The sequence below is a fragment of the Canis aureus genome, chromosome 28 (assembly GCF_053574225.1).
Source record: "Canis aureus isolate CA01 chromosome 28, VMU_Caureus_v.1.0, whole genome shotgun sequence".
Classification (NCBI taxonomy): Eukaryota; Metazoa; Chordata; class Mammalia; order Carnivora; family Canidae; genus Canis; species Canis aureus.
Genome location: NC_135638.1, coordinates 23,746,810 through 23,771,089, shown reverse-complemented (window position 1 = coordinate 23,771,089; position 24,280 = coordinate 23,746,810). Strand labels below are relative to the sequence as shown.

At 35.7% G+C, this 24,280-nt stretch overlaps 2 protein-coding genes across 6 annotated transcripts in view; one reads left to right on the top strand and one right to left on the bottom strand.

The window, feature by feature from the left end:
- The window catches only part of C28H8orf34 (chromosome 28 C8orf34 homolog), a 406,660-nt gene that overhangs the window by 309,351 nt on the left and 73,029 nt on the right, over positions 1–24,280 (top strand). The gene's annotated exons all lie outside the window — the stretch shown is intronic.
- LOC144300530 (uncharacterized) overlaps positions 23,822–24,280 on the bottom strand; it is a 109,036-nt gene continuing 108,577 nt past the window's right edge. Inside the window, exons 6-7 of one of the 2 annotated variants that reach the window (XR_013367196.1) lie at positions 24,091–24,181; positions 23,822–23,959 (exon numbers count right to left, since the gene is read on the bottom strand). The gene's annotated coding sequence lies outside the window, so the exon portion shown is untranslated. The remainder of the gene's footprint in view (positions 23,960–24,090; positions 24,182–24,280) is intronic. The other variant, XR_013367197.1, reaches the window with a different exon arrangement.

Sequence of the window (24,280 nt, the reverse complement as noted above, 5' to 3'; positions counted from 1 at the left end):
ATTGTATAGCCACTCTTGTGGGGTAAGTTTATCTCCATTTTCAGGTGGAGATACTAAGTCTCAGAGAAGGTAAATAACTACCACTAATGATGAAAGCACTGTTGGAACCTGCTATAGACTAAATGTTAGTGTCTCCTCAAAATTTGTATGCATCATTTTTCTAATCCCCAATATGATGGTATTTGGAGGAGAGGTCTTTTGGAGGTGATTAGGTCATAAGAGTGGAGGCTTCATGAATGGAATTAGTACCCTTATGAAAGAGAGCCCAGAGAGTTCCCTTGTCCCTTCTGCCCTATGAAGACACAAGAGGACAGCCATCTGTGAGCCAGGAAATGGGTTCTCACCAGACAACGCACAGAATCTGCAGAACCTTGATCTCAAACTTACCAGCCTCCAGAACTATGAGAAGTAAATTTCTATTGTTTATAAGGCACCCATCCTATGATATTTTATTAAGGCAACCTGAACAGATTGAGACAGAACGCATACTTGAGACAGAGTGGGTGACTGTGGCACTACTGGAATTTAAATCATTTCTTTTCACCTGTTTTTGGAGACCAAGAAACATCCACTTGTGCTTTGGGGATCGTGATTCTGATCCTGTCTTTTCTTGAGTGAGAGCAGTTCCAGTGTTATCTGTTTTATACATAAGGTTTGGGTGTAACATTTGTTTTGAAAATATGAATTGTCCTGCTATAAACAAACTTTGAAAATTACTGTTTAGATGATTGAGAAACATGAGTATTTATTTTCTTTTAGAGACTAACATTAACATAGAGCTGTTCCTTTTACATCATGTGAATGTTTTGTCTTTGTGTTAAGTACTTTTAAGGGCTAAAGGATTGGGAAAATTACGAAAGCTATTTCTTTACAAGGAAATTTATATAAAAATTTTGGAAGCTTGTAAGGTCCTAGGAAATCATGTTAGGCTTGTTCAAGTAACAAACACATTCAATTATGTGAAGCAAAAATATATTAAACTTTATCAGAACTGATCAAATTAGATATAAGAAGCAGCTGTAATTTCTTATTATTTAAATTATTTGCAACAATATCTGATGAACTTAGTCCCTATATATTTAATTAAATATCTGACTGCATCTTTGACTTACTTTTTTCTTTCTTTTTTTTTTAAAGATTTTTATTTATTTATTAATGAGAGACACAGAGAGAGGCAGAGACATAGGCAGAGGGAGAAGAAGGCTCCATGCAGGGAGCCTGATGTGGGACTCGATCCTGGGTCTCCAGGATCACACCCTGGGCTGAAGGCAGGCGCTAAACTGCTGAGCCATCCAGGCTGGCCACTTTTTTCTTTTTTAAAATTTCAGTAAAACTCAATTAATTAACATGTAATATATTATTGGTTTCAGAGGTAGAGGTCAATGATTCATCAGTCTTATATAATAACCAGTGTTCATTATATTACATGCCCTCCCCAAAGCTCATCACCCAGTTACCCTGTCTCCCCACACTGCCTCCCCTCCAGCTACCCTCAGTTTCCTATGATTAAAAGTCTCTTATGGTTTGCCTCCCTCTCTGATTTTGTCTTGTTCCATTTTGATGATTAAATTCCACATATGAGTTAGATCATATGACAGTTGTCTTTCTCTGATTGACTTATTTTACTTAGCATAATATCCTCTAGTTCCATCCACATTTCATTTATTTTTGATGGCTAAGTAGTAGTCCATTGTGTATATATACCAAATCTTTCTTCATTCATCTGTCAATAGACATCTGGGGATAGGGTTTGGCTATTGTGGACAGTGCTGTTATAAATATTGAGGTGCAAGTACCCCTTCAGATCACGATGTTTGAATCTTTGGGGTAAATACCCAGTAGTGCAATTGCTGGATCATAGAGTAGCTCTATTTTCAAGTCTTTGAGGAACCTTTACACTGTTTTCCATACTGGCTGCACCAGCTTGCATTCCCACCAATAGGGAAGAGGACTCCCCCTTCTCCACATCATTGCCAACATCTGTAATTTCCTGACTTGTTAATTTTAACCATTCTTACTGGTGTGAGGTGGTATCTCACTGTGATTTTGAGTTATATTTCCCTGATGCTGAGTGATATTGAGCATTTTTTCATGTGTCTGTTGGCCATGTGTAGGTCTTCTTTGGATAAATGTCTTTTCATGTCTTCTGCCCATTTCTTGCTTGGATTATTTGTTCTTAGGGTGTTCGGTCTGATAAATTCTTTATTGATTTTTGGATACTAGACCTTTATTTGATATGTCATTTGCAAATATCTTCTCCCATTCTGTAGGCTGCCTTATAGTTTTGTTGACTTTTTCTTTTGCTGTCCAAAAGCTTTTTGTCTTGATGAAATCCCAATAGTTCATTTTTGCCTTTGTTTCCTTTGCCTTTGGAGACATGTCTAGCAAGAAGTTGCTGTGGCCAAGGTCACAGAGGTTGCTTTCTGTGTTCTCCTCTAGGATTTTGATGGATTCGTGTTTAACATTTAGGTCTTTCATCCATTTTGAGTCTATTTTTCGTGTATGGTATGAGGAAATGGTCCAGTTTCATTCTTTTGCATGTTGCTGTCCAATTTTCCCAATCTTCCCAACACCATTTGTTGAAAAGATTGTCTTTTTTCCATTGGATATTCTTTCCTGCTTTGTCGAAGATTAGTTGATCACAGAGTTAAGGGGTTCTGGGTTCTCTATTCTGTTCCAATGATCTATATGTCTGTTTTTGTGCCATACCTTCTTGATTACAGCTTTGTAGTAGAGATTGAAATCCAAAATTGTGAGGCCACCAGTTTTGGTTTTATTTTTCAACCAGGGTCTTTCCTGATTCCATTAAAATTTTAGGATTATTCCAACTCTGTGAAGTAAATTAATGGTATTTTGACAGGGATTGCATTGAATGTATAGATTGCTCTAGGTAGCATAAACAGTTTAACAATATTTGTTCTTCCAATCCATGAGCGTGGAATGTTTTTCGATTTCTTTCATGAGTGTTCTATAGTTTTCTGAGTACAGATCTTTGCCTCTCTGTTTAGGTTTATTCCTATGGTATCTTATGGTTTTGGGTGCAATTGTAAATGGGATTGACTCCTTAATTTCTCTTTCTTCTGTTCCATTGTCAAGTGTATAGAAATGTAATTGATTTCTTTTTTATTTTTTTAAAGATTTTATCTATTTATTCATGAGAGACACAGAGAGAAGGCAGAGAGAGAAGCAGGCTCCCTGCAGGGATCCTGATGTAGGACTAGGTCCCAGAACTCCAGGATCACACCCTGAGCCAAAAGCAGACGCTCAACCACTGAGCCACCCAGGCATCCCAAAATGCAACTGATTTCTGTACATTGATTTTAGATCCTGCCATGTTTCTGAATTCCTGTATGAGTTCTAGCAGTTTTGGGGTCGAGTCCTTTAGGTTTTCTGTATAGAATATCATGTCATATGCAAAGAATGACAGTTTGACTTCTTTGCCAATTCAGATGCCTTTTATTTCTTTTTGTTGTCTGATTGCTGAGGCCAGGACTTCTAATACTGTGTTGAACAGCAGTGGTGATAGTGGACATCCCTGCTATGTTCCTGACCTTAGGGGAAAAGCTCTCAGTTTTTCCCCATTAAGAATGATATTCGAAAAAAAAAAAAAGAATGATATTCGCTGTGGACTTTTTGTATATGGCTTTTATGATATCGAGGTATGTTCACTCTATCCCTACACTGTGAAGAGTTTAATCAAGAAAGGATGCTGTACTTTGTCAACTGCTTTTTCTGCATCTATTAAGAGGATCATATAGTTTTTGTCCTTTCTTTTATTAATGTAGTATATCACATTTATAGATTTGTGGATGTTGAACCACTCTTGCAGCCCAGGAATAAATCCCACTTGGTTATGGTGAATAATCCTTTTAATTACTGTTAGAGCCCATTGACTAGTATTTGGTGAGAATTTTGGCATTTGTGGTCATGAGGGATATTGGTCAATAATTCTCCTTTTGGTGGGGTCTTTGTCTGGTTTTGGGATCAAGGTAATGCTGGCCTCATACAAAGAGTTTGGAAGTATTCCTTCCATTTCTATTTTTGAAATAGCTTCAGAAGAATAGAAATTAATTCTTCTTTAAATGTTTGGTAGAATTCCTCTGGGAAGCCATCTGGCCCTGGACTCTTGTTTGTTGGGAGGTTTTTGATTACTGCTTCAATTTCCTTGCTGGTTATGTGTCTGATTTTCTTTCTTTCTGTTTCTATTTTGGTAGTTTATACTTCTCTAGAAATGCATCCATTTCTCCCAGATTGCCTAATTTGTTGGCATATAGTTGCTCATAAAATGTTCTTACAGTTGTTTGCATTTCTTTGGTGTTGGTTGTAATTCAGATTTTCATTCATTCATGATTTTGTTTATTTGGCTTCTTTCTCTTTTCTTTTGTTAAGTTTGGCCATGGATTTATCAATCTTACTAATTCTTTCAAAGAACCAGCTCTTAGTTTCATTGATCTGTTCTACTTTTATTTTATTTCTATTTCATTAATTTCTGCTCTAATTTTTATTATTTTTCTTCTCCTGCTGGATTTAGGCTTTATGTGCTGTTCTTTCTCCAGCTCCTTTAGGGATAAGGTTAGGTTGTGTATTTGAGACCTTTCTTGTTTTTCAAGAGAGGCTTGTATTGCTATATACTTCCTTATTAGGACTGCCTTTCCTACATCCCAAAGATTTTGAACAGTTGTGCTTTCATTTTCATTTGTTTCCATGTTTTTAAAAAATTCTTCTTTAATTTCCTGGTTGACCCATTCATTTTTTAGTAGAATGCTCTTTAGCCTCCATGTATTTGAGTTCTTTCCAAATTTCCTCTTGTGTTTGAGTTCCAGTTTCAAAGCATTGTGGTCTGAAAATATTCAGGGAATGATCCCAGTGTTTTGGTACTGGTTGAGACCTGATTTGTGACCCAGTATGTGATCTGTTCTGGAGAATGTTCCAGGTGCACATACAAAGAATGTGTATTCAGTTGCCTTAGGATGGAATGTTCTGAATATATCTGCGAAGTCCATCTGGTCCAGTGTGTCATTCAAAGCCCTTGTTTCCTTATTGATCTGCTTAGATGATCTGTCCATTGCAGTGAGTGGGGTGTTAAAGTCCCCTACTATTATTGTATTATTATTGATGTGTTTTTTTTTTTTTAAAGATTTTATTTATTTATTCATGGAAGAGAGAGAGAAGCAGAGACACATGCAGAGGAAGAAGCAAGCTCCATTCAGGGAGCCCAATGTGGGACTCAATCCTGGGTCTCCAGGATCACACCCTGGGCTAAAGGCAATGCTAAACCACTGAGCCACCCGGGCTGCCCTATTGATGTGTTTTTAAATTTTGTTATTGGTTGACTTGTATAACTGGCTATTCCCCTGTTAGGGGCATAAATATTTAAAATTATTATATCTTCTTGTTGGATAGACCCTTTAATTATGATATAGTATCCTTCTTCATCTCTTATTAGAATGTTTGTTTTAAAACCTAATTTGTCTATTATAAGGATCACTACCTCCTCTTTCTTTTGATGTCCATTAGCATGATAAGTGGTTTTCCACCCCCCTCACTTTCAATCTGGAGGTGTCTTTGGGTTGAAAATGAGTCTCTTGCAGACAGCATATTGATGGGTCTTGCTTTTTTACACAATATGATACCCTGATACCAATGTCTCTTGATTGAGACATTTAGCCCACTTACATTCAGAATAACTATTGAAAGATGTGAGTTTACTGCCACTGTATTACCTGTAAAGCCACTGTTTCTATATATTGTCTGTTCCTTTCTGGTCTATGTTATTTTTGGACTGTCTCTTCACGCAAAGGATCCCATTTATTTATTTATTTATTTATTTATTTATTTATTTATTTTTTAAGATTTTATTTATTCATTCATGAGAGACACACACAGAGAGAAACAGAGACACAGGCAGAGAGAGAAGCAGGCTCCATGCAGGGAGCCTAGGATCCAGGGACTTGATCTGGGTACTCCAGGATTGCACCCTGGACCAAAGGCAGTCCTAAACCACTGAGCCACCCAGGGATCCCATAAAGGATTCCTTTTAATATTCCTGTAGGGCTGATTTGGTGATCACAGATTTCTTTTAATTTCTGTTTTTCCTGGAAGCTTTTGAATCTCTCCTTCTATTTTGAATGAGATCCTAGCTGGATAAAATATTCTTGGCTGCATATTTTCTCATTTAGGACCCTGAATATATCATGCCAGTCCTTTTTGGCCTGCCAGGTCTCTGTGGATAGGTCTGCAGCCAGTCTAATGTTTCAACCCTTGTAGATTATAGACCTTTTGTCCCAAGATGCTTTCAGGATTTTCTTTTTGTCTCTGAGATTTGCAAGCTTCACTATTATATATTGGGCTATTGACCTATTTTTATTGATTTTTGAATGGGGTTCTCTGTGTCTCCTCAACTTGGATGCCTGTTTCCTTCCCCATATTAGTAAAGTTCTGCTATAATTTGCTCCAATATACCTTCTACCCCTCTCTCTATTTCCTCTTTTTCTGGGATCCCAATTATTCTAATATTGTTTTGCTTTATGGTACCACTTATCTCTCAAATTCTCCTCTGGTGATCCAGCAGTTGTTTATCCCTTTTTTTCTCAGCTTCTTTATTCTCTATCATTCTGTCTCCTAGATCACTAATTCTCTTTTCTGCCTCATTTATCCTAGCAGTCAGAGCCTCCATTTTTTTTTTATCGCATCTCATTAATACCCTTTTTGACTTTGACTTGACTAGATTTTGTTCTTATTTTCCAGAAAGGGATTCTCTAGTGTCTTCTGTGCTTTTTTCAAGCCTTGCTAGTATCTTTATAATTTCCATTCTGAACTCTAGTTCCAACACCTTATGATCATACTGATTAAGTCTCTGGCAGTCAGTACTGCCTCTTATTCTCTTTTTTGAGGTGAGTTTTTCCATCTCGTCATTCTACCCAGAGAAGATAAAATACTAAGATGTCAACAACAACCCCAGAGAAATATAGAGTAAGCAAATCAGAAGAAACCTAAAACTAGAGGAAAAAAAGAGAGAAAATATAATCAAACAGCTGAACAGACTAGAGCAATACACTGGATTCTGTGTGGATTTTGGTCCATCTGTTAGAAAACTAGATCCCAAAATTTTAACGAAAGAACAACTTATATGTACAAAAAAAATAGTTAAAAATAATGAAAGGATACAATGTAACCATAAAAATGAAAATTAAAGGACAAAAAAAATTTAAAAGGAATATAAATAGAAAGCTGAACAGAACAGAGCAATACAGTATATCCTGAGTGTATTTTGGTCTATTTGTTAGAACAAACTATATTTCAAAATTGTAAGGGAAGAAAAAAAATATATATATATCTATACAAAAAAAAATAAATATACTGAAGGATAGAATGTAACTGTAAAGATGAAAATTTAAAAAGACTTTAAAGAAACAGAAAAAGAAGAAGAAGAAAGAAAAAGTCAATATAATCTATACAGGTGAAGAGAATAGAGCCATACACTAGATTCTGGGTGTGTTTTGGTCTGTTAGAAGAAACTGCATCCCAAAATTGTAAAGAAATGAAAACATATATACATACATATATAATATATATACGTATATATGTATATATTTAATTTTATCTTGCATATATATACATTTATATACATATAAATATATACACATTTGTATATATACATGTATTATACATTTATGCACATATATATATACAAGATAAAATTAAATACAATGAAAGGTTAGAATGTAACTGTAAAAGTGAAAATTTAAAAAGATTTTTTTTTAATTGATAAAATAAGAAATTGGTTGAAAAAGGAAATAGGAAAATAATTAAAATTGAAGGACTAAAGAATTGTGGGGAAAAAAAGAAAAAAAATCAGTTCTATATGTTATATTCCCCTAGTGTTGGAGTTTTGCAGTCTGCAATGTTCAGTAAACTTGGCTTTGGCTGGATGGTCTTGCTGATCTTCTGGGGGAGGGGCCTATTGCATTGACTTTCAAAGGCCTGTGCCCCAGATAGAAGTGTGCCACCCTTGTCAGGGGCCCAGACTAACTAATCTGCTCTGGATTGCTCTAGGTGGCTTTTGTTCCCTGAAGGTTTTCTTCATCAGTTTAGAATATGAAAGTGAAAATGGTGGACTCCTAGTCTCCAGCCCCAGATCCAGAAGCCTGAGGCCCCACTTCTCAGTGCACCCTTAGGGAAAAGCAGTCCATCACTCCTGTCTCCCTGGTCCCCATCCCTACTCTGTGCTCACCCAGCCTGTGACTGAGCATTTCTATCTCAGGCATGCTACCCTGTTTGGAGGCCAGGCAATATATAGAAAGATAAGCTGCTGGCAGTTGGTTACCAGAAAGTGATATAACAGTGGAGTGAAAAATCAGAACTTTTAGAAGTCTGCTTCTTTAAATCTCCAGTTGAGTTGCAGGTGTTTAGAATGATTTAATAGCTCTCTGGCTGAATTCCTGGCACCAGACAGAACTAAGATCTACTCCTCTACCATCTTGGACTCCTCCTCCCTTGAATTACTCTTCAACTTAAGAAAAAGAAAAGAAATAAAACCACATAAATCCAGTAAGTCATGAATAAGTGAAAATTGTCAGAAATTCAGAAGGAAGGGATGCCTGGGTGGCTCAGCAGTTGAGCAGCTGCCTTCAGCTCAGGGTGTGATCACAGGGTCAGGGGATCGAGTCCCATATCAGACTTCCTGCATGGTGCCTGCTTCTCCTCCCTCTGCCTATGTCTCTGCCTCTTTCTCTGTGTCTCTCATGAATAAATAAATGAAATCTTAAAAAAACAACAACAAAAAAAAGAAATTCAAGAGGAAGTATTTTATTCTCAGAACTGACAGCCAATCTTATCACTTTCACTTTTAATGGACATTAAATTTTAACTATCTTATTCCTGATCCAAATTTTTAAAACACCAAATTTCCACTTTCCTCTCCTCTTATGACACTGCTTAATTATTCAAAGTCTGTCCTGGGGGGCTTTTTCTACAGAATGGAGTTAGTTCGCGACCTTCCATTTAACAACAGCTCTGTAGCATTTAGGAAAACCTCCTTATTCTACCGTTGATTGGTTTTCAGTAGACAACAGAATACTGATGTTCACCATTTCTTAGCTAAGTGACTTTTTCATACAGCTGTTGACATAAATGGAAAGCAAAGAAACTTACTAAATTATCTTTTATATATTGGAGATTCAAGCGTAACATATTCATTTTATCTGTGGTTTTTCAGTCTTTGCTCAGCCATGATGTGCAGATGTCAATAAATAGTTGACTTTTGATGTGTTTTCACAGTCAGTATAAGAGACTCTAACAAGGCAATCTTTATCTTTGCAACATTTCTGTAGCTGGCTTTCAAAAATCAGTAACTAATATTTGTATGTTTATAAAATGCTTTTATATTATTCCAACAACCCTGGAAGTATTGTTATTACCATTTTAAAGATTTGTGAAAGAAGCTCACAGAGAATAGTTACCTCAAATCACATAGGACTAGAATTTCTTTAGGCTTATTCTGAATGTCTTTTAGAATTTTAGCAAATAGATGGCAGTGTAGCTTGCAAAATCACCAGCTAAATTATTTTACTAGTGTTTGACATGAGTCCAGAGATTTCCATGATATGGATTCTGAGACTGTCGACATTTTGATATTTTTACAAATAATATAATAAAGTAGAAAGTAAAATTTCTATTATAACGAATCATCTTTACCTAAATATATTCTATACCTGTACAGTGCCAAGAGCAGGAGGTGTTCAATAAATACTTGTTGAATTGAATTGAAGAAAGAAAAGCCATTCTGCGAATACTTGGATGTTCTTTTATTCATTAGTCACCTTTTCCAAAGGTCTGATGTCCTAAGTAGAATATAATGGTGTATTTAAACATAACATTACAACTCTTTTAACTGCATGTAAGACCACAGTTCTTTTGCCTTGGGAACCTCCCAATTTGCCAGAGGATATTGCTTAGGCTGTGGGTTATAGGATGATGTGGATTTAATAATTTCCACTTTGTGGTCTTTAATCTCTTCAAATTTTTCTTTTTATCTAACAAGGTAACAGTACCTCCTAATCAGATGTTTGAATATGATGGGGTATTGTTATTGTCAGTTTGGTTATTATATCAGCTTAACTTTATGTAAGGGAGTGTGCTCAGGTTGGCATCAGAAACCAGGAGGTCTCAGTACCTCCAAGACATGTCCTCTCTTCTAAAACAGGCTTGGAAAGCACTTCTTAAAACTATCTTATTTTTGAACTCTTATCTTATAGAAAATCAAGTATCCAATATCTTTAACCTCTTTATTGGTGCTTCCATTTTCTGTTTTCAGTGGAAATAATACTGACGATCCCTAACTTACAATGGTTTGACTTACGGGTTATTATTATTATTATTATTATTATTATTATTATTATTATTATTTTACTTTATGATGGTGCAAAACAATATGCATTAAGTAGAAACCATACTTCAAATTTTGATCATTTCCTGGACTAGCAGTATATGGTATGATATTGTATGATACAGAAGCCACAACTCCCAGTTAGTCATGTGATCACAAAGGTAAGCAACCAATTCACTTACAACCATTCTGTACCCATACGACCATTCTGTTTTTCACTTTCAGTGTAGTATTCAATAAATTACATAAGATATTCAGTATTTTACTATAGAATAGGCTTTGTATTAGATGATTTTGCTCAACTGTAGGCTGATGTAAATGTTCTGAGCATGTTCAAGATAGGCTAAGCTATGATGTTTCTTCATAGGTTAGGTGTATTAAATGCATTTTGACTTAGGATACGTTTAACTTACAAAACACTTACTGGGACATAGCACCATTGTAAGTTGAAGAAGATCTGTACTTTCCTAGACATTTCTTCATTACTCATGTTTATGCAAATACTCATTATTTTGTTATACCAGTTATAAGAGGCAATATTGTATTTATCCTGGTTTTTCATTGCAATTTACTGACCATTTGTTTTCTTTTTTTTTTTTTTAAAGATTTTATTTATTTATTCATGAGAGACACAGAGAGAGGCAGAGACACAGGCAGAGGGAGAAGCAGGTTCCATGCAGGAACCCGATGTGGGACTTTGATCCCAGGACTCCAGGACCGCGCCCTGGGCCCAAGGCAGGCGCTAAACCACTGAGCCACCCAGAGATCCCCCCTGACCATTTGTTTTCAACTTTAAATAACAATTCTTCTGAGCTTTATATTATCTGATACAATGTCAATCTACTGCTCACATTCTTCATTGAGGACTTTGATATTTGTCATTACTAATCTATCCAACATGATATCTTCAAGATTATTTTACATTCTGTTCTTTAGTAGTTTCCATCCAATATCTGGATGGAGCACTCTTCATTTCATTTAGTCTTTTCATGGAAATTGGTTTAGTTGACTACCACATTTTTATTCTTGAAGCTCCTGCTTCTTTTGTTTCCTAAGATACCATTCTCTTCTGATTATCTAGGCTCTGACATCTATCTTAGTCCTCTTTGCTAAGTTTTATTCCTCTGTTTGGCCCTAAAGTTTTAGTGTTTACCAATACTACTTCTTGTCTCTATTGTTTTCTCTTCTTATCTTTCATATTCTCTCCAAATAATGTCATTCACACCCATGACCTCTTTGGCTTTAAGTCTAGCTCTCTCTTCTGGAACTTTCCCTAAGGTTCAGAATTATGTATACCAAACCAAACCAAACCACCACCACTACAACAAAAAGAAAAACAACATAGAACTTATTCACCAGAGGGTCCTATTGGCATATTGATCTTAAAATATCAAAACTGAAATCCTGAAACTTAACCTGTTTTTGCCTTAACCTAAAGAACTCACCATCTCTCATCCAAGCTATTTTGAAAAATTATCATAATGCCTTCAGTCTTTTACCCCATCAGTCTAGCTTCTCAAAACTAAGATTTTTCTAAAATAAAAACCTGATCCGGCAGCCCTGGTGGCGCAGCGGTTTAGCGCCGCCTGCAGCCCAGTCCGTGATCTTGGAGACCCAGGATTGAGTCTGATGTCGGGCTCCCTGCATGGAGCTTGCCTCTCCCTCTGCCTGTGTGCCTCTCTCTCTCTCTCTCTCTCTCTCTCTCTGTTGCTCATGAATAAATAAATAAAATATTAAAAAAAAAACCTGATCATGTTATTGCTTCTGGTAAGGTAACATTCAGAATAGTTGTTGGTTTGGCATACATGATTCTCAATAATCTGGCCCAGCTATCTCTCCACCTTATATTCCATCCTTGGAAACACAAGTGTTAGTTTCAAATTTTCCTGTGGAAATATTTTATATTCCTGTTTCCTGGAAAACTCTCTTAGCTTCTTTTTCACTTCTTGAATCATCAGGAAAACCCCTATCTTCTATTAGTGTTAAGCTTCCAAAATTGTTTGCTGACTTCTCTTGTGTATTTCCTGTGTCCCACTTGCTGCTGCTTTACATAGTCCATCTCACTCTCATGTAGCATGATTCTTTACAGAATTTTGTTACTAACATATTTATCTCAGTCTGTTAAATTCTAACCTTCTGACGTTAGAAGCTGGTCTTGTTTATTTTATCCCAAGGTATAATTACGCAGAGGGAGGAATAAATCAATGAATGGATGGCTCAACTATGGGCCTCTAGAAATACAAATTTGTAATTTTTTTAATTGCTAATGATATGATATAATGTGTAGCTTCATGTTGCAGTTGTTCTGACTGTTTCATTCAAGTAAGTACAGGCCAACTCGAGAGTCATTCAGACAGAACTGTAAAAAAAACCTGACAATTCCATAATACTCAGCATAAATACAGAAGACCTATTTGTTCTTAATTTTTTTAAAAGATTTTATTTATTTAATCACGAAAGACACAGATATATATATATATATATATATATATATATATAGAGAGAGAGAGAGAGAGAGAGAGAGAGGCAGAGGCACAGGCAGAGGGAGAAGCAGGCTCCATGCAGGGAGCCCAACATGGGATTCGATCCCAGGTCTTCAGGATCACGCCCTGGGCAGAAGGCAGCGCTAAACCGCTGAGCCACCGGGGCTGCCCTGTTCTTAATTTTTTAAAAAATAATTAGCCAATCAACAATAATTCAATCAATAAGTAGTTGTCTACTGCTATAGAGAATACACAGACATTTTGGATATAATGTATTTTCTCAAATGTATCATCTAGTCATATGAATTAAGGCATTCACTAGAAATCAGACTAAAGTTTTAGGTAGAAAATTACAAAAAATTGTAATAAGAATGGACATTTTTTATTTCTTTGAATGTTCCAGTTGCTGTGCTAAGTGTTCTCACACAAGACATGCAATTTTTACAACAAATCAGTGACAAATTATCTCCATTTCATTAATGAGCAAATTAATTAAAGGTTAATTAGACTTGCTCAAGGACACAACTTATAAATGGCCAGTGATAATTCAAACCAGGTGATCTGTTTCCTGAGCTTTCTATAGCCCAATAGCATCTCTGTTTAAGGGCACAAATCAAGGATTAAGAACAATTATTACTACACAACACTAAAGTAGGCTTAAAAGCATAATAAAGATCTCTTAAACTATATAAAAATTGAGGGAAATCTTAAATGTTGGGAAGGTTTCCTATGCAGTATGAGAAGGAACAAAACATACTAGATGAGAAAGAGATGTAAAGAAGTCTTGGAGTTTAGAATAGGTGGTATTGTTGGGAGAGCCACAGAAACCTGTAATGTTGTAGCTGATTATTTGTTTTTGAGTAGGAGAAAAAATGGTGGATTGATGGTCCTGAATGCTAGCTTGAGGGCAGTGGATCTTTGGATACTTTTGAGCTTGTTCTTTTTGTTTTGGAATAGTAGAAGGAAATACCTGATGGCTACTTGATATGGTTACATTTGAAAGGAGAACATTATAGAATGACATTGGAGTCTTTGTAATCTTTGAGTATGATGATGAATTTCTGAACCCAGAATAACATTGGATAAAAAGAAGGAATAGCATATTTTTTTACCATGCATTTTCCTCTCTGCAAATGTTTTTACTTAGGAGGTACAATTTATATGTCATAAAAATTCAACCATTTCAAAGATACAATTTGATGATTTTTATTAAATATCATGAGTTGTACAACCATCATCATAATTTGGTTTTAGGGCTTTAAGATCACCTCAGTAAGATAACTCATGCTCCATTTACAGTTCATCTTCATTTTCACTCTCTGTCCTAGGCAACCACTAATCAGTCTACTTACTGTCGCCATAGATTTGCCTATTCTGAACATTTCATATAAATGGGAACATATAGCATGTGGTCTTTTGGGTCTGGGCTCTTTTATTTAACATAATGTTTTTGAGGTTCATCCATATTGTAATATGATCAGTAGGTTCATTATGTTTTACTAATGAATACAAGTATTCCATTGCTGGATATACCATATTTTGATTATCAGTTCATGAGTTGCTAGACAGTTGAAGTGTTTCTAATATTAGACTATTATTAATATGCTGTTGTGAAGATTCACAGACAGATCTTTCTGTGTATATCTTTACATTTCCTGTGGAAGATTCGTATGAGTGGAATTGCTGGATTGTATGGTAAGTTGATATATAACTTGTAGAATTTTGCCTTTATAATTTTTAAAGGTGCAAAATGAAAGTTTTGAAACACAGAATAACTGTATGGCCTAGCAATTCCACTCCTTGGTATAAACACTCAAAATTGGAAACAGATGCTCAGAGAAAAACCTCTATGACTGTTTATAGCAACATTATTAACAATAGCGAAAAAGTGAAACAACCCCATCTCTATCAACTAATTAATTGGTAAACAAAATGTAGCACATCTATACAATAGAATATTATTCAGCTGTAAAAAAGTGAAATTCTGATACATGCTACAACATGGAAAAACATTGAGAATATTATGCTAAGTGAAAGAAAACAGACACAAAAAGTTACCTATTATACAATTCCATTTATATGAAATATCCAGAATAGGCAAATTCATAGAAACACAAAGCAGATTAGGGGTTGTCAGAGGCTGAGAGAAGAGGAAAAAAGGAAGTCATTGCTTAATGGGTTTGGGGTTTACTTTTGGGGAGATGAAAAACTTCTGTAATTACATAGTGGTGATGGTTGCACAGAACTGTGAGGGTACTTAGTGTCACTGATTCATATACTTTAAAATGGTTAAAGTAGTATATGTTATGCATATTTTACCACAATAAAAAAGATTAAAGCTTTGTATGATCCGCAAACTGAAAAATTTTAAATCCACTGAATAGAGTAAATTGATTTGCTTTGGTACACTGCTCTTGGAGAGTCAGAATGCCAAGGGAAACTGTTCTTTCTTAAAATCAATTAATCATCATCATTATCATCACAGCTCACTTATTCACTGTCCGTACATTGGTCTCAGGGGTCTACAGACATCATCTCTAATTTTCACAGCATTCCAGATAGGCAGGAAATATCTCCAATTTTCAAGATTAGGAAATACAAGCTCTAAGAGGTTAATAAATCCACAGTCACAGAGTTAGTAAATGCTGGAGGTGTGAATCAAGAGAGTTCTCTTTTACTTTAAAGGCTTTGGATTTTCTACTATATTTTGTTCTTTTAAAATTGTTTGAGCATGTACTAGCTGAAAGGCATCAAGTACAAAAGAATAGTAAAACAAGGCATTATTATTGAAGAAGGCAGAAGAAGAACCTGAAAAGGGACTCTATGATTGGAAATCTGTGTTTTAGGAAATTCACATTGTGTTTAATGCTAGTGGACCCCTGGGTAAACTGGAACAATGACCATAATTTATCCCACATTGTAACATGACAGTTCCTAGCTCAATATATGCTTACTATAAGCTGATTTCAAATATTCTGGCTTACTTCCAAGAAGAACACAGAGCTTATAATTTCAATTACATGGCATTTCAAGCAGAACCATGTCCTAATATTGGACTGAGGGATTAGAGTTGACTGCCAGGATAGCAACACAGTTAAGGAAAGAATTATTATTTTTAGATCACTTTGAGGACCAAGTGAACCAGCTTACCCTTGTGCTGGAAAATATCACAAAGGCTAAAGGGCTTAATACTTGGTGAGCCTTAATAGACAAAGTAAGTTATGTGAAGTTGTATACAGGATCTCAATGGAAAGTTAAGTCTCACACTCTACATTTTATTGAAGGTTTAGAGGCTTGAATTATAATCAGCTTCCTAAACTATGGGTTAGGATTTATTTGACATAAAGACTTAACCATTAGTTATTAGAAAAATATGAAATTACTGTGATAAATATTTGATTATATTAAAGCTTGAATAGATAAAATACAGCCATTAGAAAATATATATGAATTATTTTATTGTGACATTGCTTCCTGAAATTAGTCAAACTTATATTGGATTGAAGTCCTAAACTTACAAATATTAATATCTCTGAATTTTTTAAAAAATAAATTATATTACAAATAATTTGTCAAAATCTCATGTAGGAATTTAGATATATACCCACAATCCTTAAACCTCCTTCAGATCAAAAGGTGAAAACGTTAAAATTCCTTTTGTATTAGTTTAATTGCAGTCCCAGCTTCATCGGCTCGACATGTATGAAGAATCCTAAGAGCAATTCCATTCTCAAACATTGATGTTGAGGCTTTCCAATTTTACCTCAACTTTTCCAGGTTAAAGGAAACTAAGACCTCAGGATGAAAAACATATATCTGTTAAACTTGTTGAAGCACTCTTTATTATTTAGAGTGATCAAAATTTGATCCCTCTGACCTCCCACAGGTGGTTTGTATTGATGTCCCATTCAATTCCATTTCCCTCCCTTTGAATTCTATGAAAGTACAACTCCTTGAAACCTTTCTATTTATTTGGCAAGGCTTATAACTACAAGTTCGTTCCTTGTCTCCCAGGACATACCCTTCCTGTGTCCAGAGCAGTGTGCTGGAACTGGCTCACAGTGGCTTCCTGGAGCTGGTTGGTGCTGTCCTTTTCCAACTCTGTGTTCAGCGACATCTCATTGGTAGCCTGACATCAGCTCTGGGAATATTTACATGGCAGAAATGTGCTACAAAATGAGCCTTAATTTTTCCCCTGTAGAACTGATTGTTAAACTTTTACTACCATATCACTGATATGAAGAATCCGGGTGAAAATACAGAATGAGTGAAATAAGTCAGTCTGAAAAAGACACAAATATCATATGATTTCACTTACATGTGGAATGTAAGAAAGAAAACAAATGAACAAAGAAGAAAGGAGACAAATAAAAAACAGACTCTTAAATACAGAGAACAAAATAGGGGTAGTCAAAGGGGAGGTAGGTGGGGGATGAGTGAAATAAAGGAGATTAAGAGTACACTTATCTTGATGAGCAAAGAGTAAGGTATAGGGTTATTGAATCACTACATTGTACATCTGAAACTAATATAACACTGTATGTTAATTAGCTTGAATAAAAATAAATAAATAAAGCTTGAGAACACACACACACACACACACATACACACACACACATACACATACACAAAGAATCCAAGTGAGAAACATAGAGGATGCTGTAAAAACTGACAGGTCATTGCTTTTGGTTATCACTGGCAAATGTTATTGTGGATACACAGCTGGAGCTTCAGGGCGTGCCTTCCAGGAACTTACATCCTTTAAGGGACCCCCATGGAGTTGTGTTTATAATTACAGTTAGGATTTCCAAATTTTAAAGTGGGGAAATTTTCTCCCATTCTTACATAAAATAGCATAAAATAGCAATGCTGTACTCAATGGATCAAAGGCAGAGTGGTTGAGTTAGAAAATGTTTCTTAATTTTAATGTTATGTGGCATGTTTAGACCAACATTTCTCTTTAGTTAGGTCTTAAATTATAGTGGGTTTTTTTTTTTTTTGAGTATCAGGAAAGTCCCCATAAATTTGTAGGTAGTTCTTTTTGAGAATAGCATGGATCCAATTTCCTGCCAATCCACCAGAGAATTTGATGTTTTAAAATGATAGTATCTTGTGAAGTTCTGTACTGCTGCACATTATTTTGTTCTTGAAGTAATACTTAAAAGAAAATGACAAATAGCATATTTTATGTTTACAGTATTGGAAACATATTCTCTTAGAGCAAATTGTTACTATTTTATAAAAAAAAATGAGCACCCTTGGATCATATAGATGTGTCGTGAACACTAAATATAAAATTTAATACACTATTAGAGCATGTGTCCTGTTTTGTTAACCAACTGAAATTTATTTATTGTTATTAATATGATCCCTTCCACCAGGCTCATTGTATACAGCCCTGTAGAAGAAAAGTAGTAAGAGAAATAGTTCTAGCTCTAAAGATATTCTAGTTCTCTTAGGAAGATTATCTAAAAGCACCAAGATGAAAACCATTAAATAAATTGTATGATACGGACTGTAATACATGTCATTTTAGAGACGAGAGAACTTTCTGTAGATCGGAAGAGTTAGATAAGATTTTAAGGGAAATTTGAACTTGATCTTTAGACTACAAAAGTCATTTTTGATTATCTGTTTTAGTCTTTGACATAGTATCTCTTTCTATCTCTGCAAGTAAAGACATAAAGAAGACAGAAAACTAGACACCTCAGGGACATTTTATGTGACCCTCCTTTAGAAATTTGACAATGTAGTTTACATATGGCTCAATAGGCCTTGTCCTACAAATTATACATTCAAAGAAACATTTTTTTAGGAATATGGCCTGTAATATGATAAAGAGGATTCTGATGTATGAATAATATGCTCCATATTATTGAAATTAGTGACTTTGATCTGTCATACATGACCCCTGCATGACATTTCTTGGTGTGATTTCTGTGCTTGGCAAGGAACAGTCATGGTCAGTGGTACCAAGCCCTTTCTGTGGCTGCTGAAGGGGTCAGATCATATTCTAGTCAGGGGCAGGAGGCTCTGAGAATGAGCTTCCCATAGTCTAACTTTTTTTAATTTACTTATTTATTTGACAGAGAGAGAAGGAGAGGGAGGGAGAGAGAGAGAGAGAGAGAGAGAGAGAGAGAGAGAGAATGCACAGCAAGAGGACCACCAAAGGGAGAGGGAGAAGCAGATTCGCCTCTGAATAGGGAGTCCGATGTGGACCTCAATTCAGGACCCTGGGGTCATGCCCTGAGCTGAAGGCAGGTGCTTAACTGACTGAGCCACCCAAGCACTCTGAGCCTCTCACATTCTGTGCGAGTTCCTGTTTCTGTGGTTTTATAGCATTTGGTTACCATGTTCTTTCAAACAATTCTATGCATGTATTAAGTTAAAAAAAAAAGGCACTTAAAAAAAATGCCAGGAGTGATTTCATTAACCAAACGGATTAAAAAATACAGTGCTACATACTAGGGGAAAATCAAACTAATAAATCATACTATAAATTAATAACGCATACTGTTGACCTTAGAAATGGAAAAGTATATCCTGAAAGTATATCCTGAAAGTGTTACTTTTACATTTTTTTCTAAAGCTCTGTTAAATTGCTACTTTAGTTCAAAGTGGGGAAGAGAAGCCAAAAGCTGCTACCGGGAGTTAAGTTGACAAGTATGTTCTTTCAAGATTACTTTGTGTTAGGGCGTAAAATTCCTTTTCGATGTAAACAGGGGTTTTAAGAATCTGGAAAGGAATGTTAAACAGCAGGTGAGGGTTGGAACCTTGAGGCCAAAGAAGACATTAAGTAAACTTAACCTATCCATTTCACCCTGGAATATGAATAAATCTAGAGCCCGGAAAAGAATACCTAAGGCTCTTCTGGTCACAGTGAATTAGTGTCTGAGTTAACTGAAGCTGTACTATTTGCATAAAGAACTTCTGGGATTTTTAAGAAAACAGAAATAGAAAACCAACTCCAGTAAGCTCTATCTTTGAAACTTTTAAGGGACTACAAACATCATAGTCCACCAATCATAGTAAAAAGTACACTTAGAAATGTTTACGTAAAAGGTCTACTTTTACATAAAAGTCAAGGTAGAGCAGATTTCTTAGGACAGCCACACTACAGATTTCTCCGTAATTCGACTAGCCATAGAATAGACAGACACATTCAGGCTTTTTTTTTTTAATGGTTACTTAACCTTTAGCTAAGAAATGTATTCAGAAATGTCTTGGAAATATTTAACCTCATAGGAAATTCCTGAACCTACAGAAATGAAAATCAAAATTTCTGTAGCACAAGTGGAAAACATTTTGGGGTTGCTTATTCTGATGAACTAATGTGTGTTATGGCATCATAAATATTCACCTCATTTTGAGTGTCTTTCTCCTAACTTGCAGCAAGTATTTCTCACCAGGCAGGTGTAAGAGATATTTCTAGAAGATAACAGGATCACTCAGGGTCACTGGCTTCAAAATAGGGCCCAAGTTCAGCTCTGGAAGAACTGTCATAATTTCACTGTTAAGGAAAGGTTTTATTCCAGATTAATGAGGTCTCTTGTTGACAGTCTTCCTGACACTAAAACAATTGAATCTTCTGTAACTCCCTATGGACTCTGACAGAAGGAACAGGTATAATGGCAGTGTCAGTAATAGCAGTAATAGAATAATAAACCAGCATCAGACTAAGAGCTGCCTTTATATTGAAAATGTATTATTTGCTAGTGAAAATGCTGTCAGGAGGCTCAATAATCTCAAAATTACAAAGCTAGGGAATAGCAGAGCTGGCTTTAACACAGGTCCGGATGATTCCACAGCCGGTATTTTTACTTCTGGTAGTTAGGCTGCTGCCACTCTCTAGATTTCCCACACTGACAATTGCCCAAGCTGCTGGGTACCGATGGGGAAATATATCCCCAGCTTTGTAAGAAGTGACCACATGCACAAGTGCATCTATGGCTTAAAACTAAGAGTGTCCCCAGTGTAGACAATGTGTGTAAGAGCAACCAGGAGCCTTGCATTTTCCATTTGACCCTCCGATGTCCGGACATCAAGTATAGTACCTAACACGGGGTGTGTGCTTACTTGAAGGAATGAGGTAGGCTGGGGGGACTTTATTTTCCCTACATTCATGGTCTGCAAAAGATGGAAGTACTCAGATGCTGTAGACCACTTATATAGAATTAATTCAGTGAGGATCTAATGTATTCTATTTTGAAAAGCATAATTCTAGTAAGTTTCTGGCCTCTTTTTCATAATGAATGTAGAAAATGTAGTTTTTTTCTTAAAAAAATTATAATGAATGCTAATTCATTCAATTTCATTCATATAAAATTCATATATTCATATCAATGTTCATATCAAAATTCCTAAATATTTGCTAAGCATCTATGCTGGATGTTATGCCAAGTAGAAGTGTGCAGTGCTGAGCTGTAGAGTATAGGTAGGAGGATAATTTTGCTTCTAAATTGAGTCTGTAAGGATAAAGAAAGTTATCTATGCTTAATGGAAAAAAAACTTTTAAAAGTAAGAAAATTTAAGTAACATTTTAGCCAAATATCCTCTACTTTTTTGGGTTTTATTCATTTTTTTAGTGTTCAGTGATATGTTAATTGAAAGGATAGTAAAGAAAATCTAAACAGGACAAGTATGGAAGTGAATCTGCACACCACAACACTCCAAGAATTCTGTGTAAATAAATATCTTGATCACAATCTTGAATAACTTAAATGGTGTTGATTGATATGATTTTAAACAGGACTAGCTTATTTCTCTGTGAAAATCTGGAGTCTTCACATATGGAGATTTCTTCCTATAGATGAAAGAGAACTCTTATTTAGTTAAACACAGTTGACAGAGGGCTTAATAAATGATTTACACACAGGGTGATCAGATGTGTACCAAGTATACTCTTCGTGAATTGAAACAATTCCTCCTCCAAACATAAAAAAAGGCATCTTATCAGCACACTTGCATTTCATCATCAAAATGTGATTGTCAAAGTAGAAATAAACTTGATTCCATTTTAAAGTCTCGCTGGGCAACTGATAAAAGACAAAACTTTATTATTATTATTTTGCATTTTTCCTACAACCAAGATCCTTTGAGCCAACTTTTAAAATGAAAGTTAAACCCTGTACTGCCTGTAGGAAAGCTTTGAAATGTCTGGGACCCTGTACATTTTCTACCATCAGTCTCTGGAAGCAGTGGGGCAGGGATGTTTATTAACCCGCTCACTTTGAGAAATTTGCAACGTTAAAAATGTTGGCTGCATTGAACATAATGCTGAATCTGTGTAGAGTTTTTCCAACGTTTAAACCTAGGCCAAGCCAAATCCTATATGTGTTCTGAGAAGTAATGACAATGCACAACGGATAGAACATGGACTCTGGAATTTTATAAAGCAGAGGTCAAATCTGGCATTAGTAGTTCTTTTGTTCTAAGATGCTGAGCAAGCAGTGTGGTTCCTCTGACTCGGTATTTTCACTCACTCATAAAAGCAACTTTATATGATTGCAGGAAGAGTGAACTGAGATCATTTTTATGTCAAGTGCTAAAAATGGTAGCTATTCAACTTTATCACAATTGCTCCACATTGTCACGGGTTCTTGGGTTGAAATAGCCCAACAGAGTACGATCCAGTCAATCAGTGGATGCCTACAGCATGCCTGCTGGGTGCCAAACATTCTGATGGCCCTGGGAACACAGTGGTGAAGAGGCCCAGCTTTTGTCCTCTAGGGGCTTCCAGTCTGTTTGCAGAGATTATGAAACGCCGTACCTTTTGACCAACCCAGGATGCGTGCTGCCATGGCAGGAGGGAGAGTCACAGAGATGTCTGTTTTTATTTTTGGTTTTGCTTTTAAATTCTCTCTTTTTTATACAAACAATAGAACAGATTTGCTTTCGCGCCAACCCCCCCCCCCCGCCTCCATGTACGTGAACATTTGTTTTTCTTTTCTTTTTTTTTACATATTTGTTTTTCTGTTGGCACAGTGGTTTTGGGTAGGCTTACTCTTTGTATTATAACAGCAGATTCTCAAGCTAACCTAGAGACAGGACAGTAACACTGGATGACTCCATGAAGTTGAATTCAAGCCATACTTCTTAGTCAGCAATAGACTTGGCTGGGATTGTCAGGCCAGAATATCCTCTCCTAAAACGAGTGATGTATGAACATATTTACTTTAGTTCTGAGAAATCAGGGAGTATAGTATCACTATTAAGAACTATCCATCTTTAATTGAGGTTTGCAGAGACTGTTAACTTTATTCCAAATTCAGGCAGGAAGAGTTATAAGGGGTTGTGGCGGCTCACTGTCTGGGTAGGAACCTGGAGCCTTTCAGAAATACACTTCCTTTCACCCAAAGCAGAGATAATTCAGAGCATGCAAATGATTCTTAGACTTATTTTCTTATATTGTCCTAATAGACTGACCCATTTAAATAGTGCATTGCTTCTAATAGGTAGACTTCCTTACCGAATGCTCATAACTTTCCTCAAAGGTTGGAAGTTGTTCTAAACTCAGCAGTAAAAGCTATTGAACTTAGAGTCACTTTTCCTGTAACTATTCTTAGCAACATTGGTATAGCTATAAACTTGGCACAGCTATGACAATAATGATAAAAATGAAAACTAATTATTTTAACCTTAACTATTTGCATTTCCAAGAAGAATGCCAGAGCTTTTGAAGAAAGCAGTATTTAAAAATTTCTATATAGATGCATAGACACAGACACACACACAGTCTATATTTCTCTAAACCATTGTAATATTTGTGTATGTATAACCAAATTCACTTTTTTTTTACCACTATATATACATCTGTTTTACTTAGGGAGAAGAATCATTTAATTATCAGTCTATAGTTAACAACTACTAAGTTTATAAGAAAATACTTCTTCTTTCAGATGAAAACAACTATGGAGGATCTGTCTTTGCTTTGTGTGGAAGGAGTGAAAATTAGAAAAAAACCTAACTTACAATTTTCTTGTTCCTCCACACAAGCCCCATTGTTTCAGTTTCCCCCAGTGTGGAACTTCCATAACCAATCTGCCAGAAGAGAGTTCTCCCAACATTAAGCTCTTAAAAGACTTCTTGGCTGTGAAATTACAAAAGTGTGGATAAGCACCTTGTTTGTATGTATTGGGTCTATTGAATTTATACACACATGTAGAAGTAAATAAGTAGTGTTTTTATTTGACTATCAGTGGAAAAGGTAAAGAAACTTACCTTTGATTTTTCCAAATGCTTTTCAGGTTATCTTCTTGCTATGGTCTGAGTGTTTGTGTCCCTCCAAAATTCATGTGTTGAAATCCTAATACTGAAAGTGATAATAGTAGGAGGTAAGGCCTATGGGAGGTGGTACCTTTGGGAGATGACTGGGTTTAAACCCATGAGTGGGTTTAATGCTTTTATAAAA